Source organism: Apium graveolens, chromosome 11, assembly GCF_009905375.1.
Source record: "Apium graveolens cultivar Ventura chromosome 11, ASM990537v1, whole genome shotgun sequence".
Taxonomy (NCBI): Eukaryota; Viridiplantae; Streptophyta; class Magnoliopsida; order Apiales; family Apiaceae; genus Apium; species Apium graveolens.
Window position 1 is genome coordinate 124,266,154 of NC_133657.1, and position 4,103 is coordinate 124,270,256.

Genomic DNA, 4,103 nt, shown 5'->3' on the forward strand with positions numbered 1-4,103 from the left:
AGTGTTTGCCAACTGCACAAAATCTAATTTTCATAACATTACTTCCACCCTGCAGTATATTGGTCTTGCGGTTGTTTTCAATCAAAGGATCAATTTTGGCAAACTACTTTTTCCCATTCTCTTGAGACGTCTAACTTCTGCTTTACGTGATCATTCTACAAATCGTAGGGTATCATGTTACTATGCTCGTTTTCTTATGCTCATAGCAGATCATCTACTCACCCCTGAACACAAAGCACTTTTTGCTAACTCTGCTGTAACCGAACCCCCACCAGTTAGCAAAAAGATTTACACTCGCCAAGACACAACCTTCAAATTTATGCAAGTACCAGTACTTGTATCTGCTTTCATGGCCAATTATATTCCCTTGCCTATTTTTAATCTTCCCGGCCATGAACAGCAACCTCAACCTCCAGTGGTTCAAGCCACCCAGGCTCTTCCATTACAGGTAGTAACTCCTCACTCTCTCTCTCACTCTCTTCCTACTTCTGTTAACAGACCCTCAGTGGTTGATAGGGCTGACCATGAAGTTGTAGAACCACAGCTTCAATCCCAGGTCATAGAGCCAAACACAGAGTCTCATTCTATCTCACCCTCTCCCCCACTGTCTAAAATGTTACCCAGAAGATTATTAGGAAGTAGTACAATGTCAAATATGAGTGAACCCTCAGCTCTGCCTCCTCCTAAGAAAAGAAAAACCTATTCTGAGGCATCTGAAAGCTCATCCTTGTCCTCCCAACAGGACATGGACTTTGAAATGGCCAATGAACAGTTACTAGAGGCATTCTCTCAACAGGATGCATCTATTGAAATTCGCCATCGGGCCATGGCATCTTGTACTGAGTCAAGCACAATTCCATTACTCACAATGGAACCATACACTTCCCCAGATAATACTCAGGACACCCAGCGAGGAGTGCACGTAGAGTCGGTTACAGTGCCTGCCATAGTTACGGCAGAAGAGCAGTCACATGCTTCAGAGGGAAAATCTGACTCTCCGCCATCTTTAATAGAGTCATTTTCTCCCCTCCCAGATCCAACAACTCTGGCTCCCTTATGGGATTCTCCACTCGCAGATTTATCTGGAGAAAGTGGAGGGCAACTCGGTCAATCTATCCCTGAAGCAATTCAGACATCTATTCCAAAAGATTTGATAGCATTGACTGAGGATCGGGACTCGCGAATTCCCATTGCACCACCACTGACCTCTCTTGAAGAGGCTAGGGTGATTTTTAATGCAGGTACACAAGAACAGCAATTGGAAGACTCCTCACGAGCAATCATATTGAGAGAAACACATGCACATGAGATGAGTGAACCAAATACGAGTGAACTTCAGGTGAGAGCACACACAGACACTGATACTGTCAACCTGTTAGCTCAGATTGCTGCCCTGAAAGAAGAACTTGCTAAAAGTCAAGCTGAAGCTCAAGCATTCGAAGCACAAGTGGTTGAACGGTCTTCTTCTTCCACCTCTGTCGACAATCAGCTTGCAATCATAAGGAATGACATCTCAGATTTAAAGACTACTGTAATACCAAAGCTCAATTCTATTCAGGACACTCCAAATTTATCAGCTGATGACATATCCAACTTCTGCTCCCTACATACAAGAATGACTTCTCTTGAAGACCTCGTTGAGATGAATCATTCACTGGACAACTCAAGATTTCTAAAGATAGAGACGGGCATGGAACATCTAAATGAAGGCATGAAGCACTTATATTACATGATCAAGAATTCTCATTGCCCTAATGAAGAACAAAGAGCTTATTTTGAAGGACCGTCTGGTGGAGGATCAGGCTCTGGAAGTGGTGGAGGTTTCAAAGGAAAGTCAGTAGAGGATCCCTCAACTAAGGGGGAGAAGAAAGGGAGTAGTTCCAAAGGGAAAGAAAAAGATACTTCTGCTGGAGATAAAGGAAAGGCTGATGATGCCTACTACAGTGGAGAACAGGATGACTTCGATATTTTTGACATTCCCACTGAACCAGTTCAGGAAGATAAAGATGGGTTATTTGAAGCTGAAGAAGAAAGTGATTTTGAAGATTGGGAAGAAGAAGATACAGTGGATCCTAGGTTTGAGAAAGAATTTCAGAAAGAGCAGTCAGAGATGCAAAGAAAAGAAGCTGAACTCAAGAAGGTCTCACAGATCATTGATAGGAGAAAAGACATACAAAGAACAGAAACTCTTCAAAAGCAACGTCTTCATGACATTAAAGCTCAAGAAAGGAGAAGAGATGTCAGACTGAAGATTGGTGGAAAGTGGGATGAAGCTAGGAGAGTACTCGATATGCCTCAGCTATGCACTAACAATGATAGGCAGTTCTTACATCTTCTTGACAAGCTGGAAATCTCAAATCCTAACAATGACATGTACATGAATGCTATCAAGACTGAAGTCTCAAGGATCACAGCTGCTTTTGATAGATCCCTAAATGAGATGAGCATTTTTGTATATTGTCAGAGTGAAGGATCATTCAAAGTGTCACTTCATCTATTTGAGAATCGTTCGTTGTCAGAGATTTGGGTTCTTTTAAACAAAGTGAAAAGAAGCTCAGAGTTGAATGAAGTTCTTCGGGAAAGGCTTAAAGAGTTTGCCAGCAGGGCTAGTCCTCAAGTGGTCAACAATCCTCATCAGGTGAGATTCTTTAAGTCTGATTGTCTTCAAATCTGTCAGCTAGATGTACAATCTCTTAAAGACTACTCAGCTAAGCATCTGGTCTGGATGGAACATCATTTGAGAACTGCTGGATATTCATCCATGTTGAAGACTCAAGCTGCTGACTTGATTCAAGCTTATTGTGAGAAGAATGTTAAAAGGTACAATCAACTCAAGAATAAGTTGAAGACAGTTGGAGTTCAACCAGTCAGACCTGCAAGCTTCACTTCAGAAAAGGATCGTGTTTTTGACAAGGAATTGCTTCAAGATTTAGAAGAAGGTGAAGTCAGAAGAGAAGACAACTAAAGTCAATTAGCTCAAAACTCAATGTAATATGATTAGAGCGTTATGAATCAAGATAGACTAATGTAGTTATATGTTCAGGCTAGAGGAACATCTATCTTGTATTCACTTGTAAATTTCATTTGGAATCTGGAAAATGTTAAATATAATCCAGAACTTTTCTGCTATTTACTTTACATTACTGTTTATATCTTTTTCTTATTTGTTAGTTGAGTTATCCTCTAGGTATTTGTTGTTATTGTCTAACAAGCAAATAGGGGGAGATTGAAAGGCATATGTCATAGCCTACTCGTTTATTCGAGTATTTAACTCAACTCAAATAAGAATGTAATAAGTAAATAGTGGATCAATCATCAGAGAGATCTCACAAAGTAACATCTGTCAAAGAATAAAGAAACATTGTTCATCTGCAGACTTGAAGATTCACTGGAAGAAGTTCAAGAATTTGATCATGCCTCAGTGATATAAATCAAGATCGTGGATTTAATCAAGTGACAGAGATCTCGTCAAGGTATCATTTATTACAAGGATTCAATCAGAACAACAAAGTCAAGACATGAAGAAACGTCACGAAAGTTAGTCACTCATGAACCAGACAGTACATCGAGTGTCAGCATTGAAGTGACGGAATTGATTCATAAGTCTCAGTGACTTTCAGAAGATTGACAGAAGAATGGTTGCTGCTCAGCGTTAGTATTAATTCTCCATTAATTAATTAAGTCATATAATTTAATTAAGAAAATAAATTATATCTGCAAGGATTAATTTATTAATTAATTGAATTAAATTGATTAATTAATTTAGAATTAATATTAAGGAATTACAGAATTTTAATTGGTTTAAAATCTATTTAAATTGAAACAAAGCAAACTGATTGTATTAGTATGACAATCGGTATGACAATCAATAGTCATACCGAAAGTCATGCTAATTCATTTAATTGTCTTGTTAGAATTTTTATTAGATTAAAAATCTGTTATTAATCTTTGCAAGACAATCTGAATTGTACTTATGTAACAATCGGTATGACAATCAATTGTCATACCGAAAGTCATGCTGGTTCAAAGGATTGTCATTGCAGTTCATTTGCATTCGGCTGTTTACTTAAAAAGAAACAAAAGAAGCAGAAGAAAAGATCATC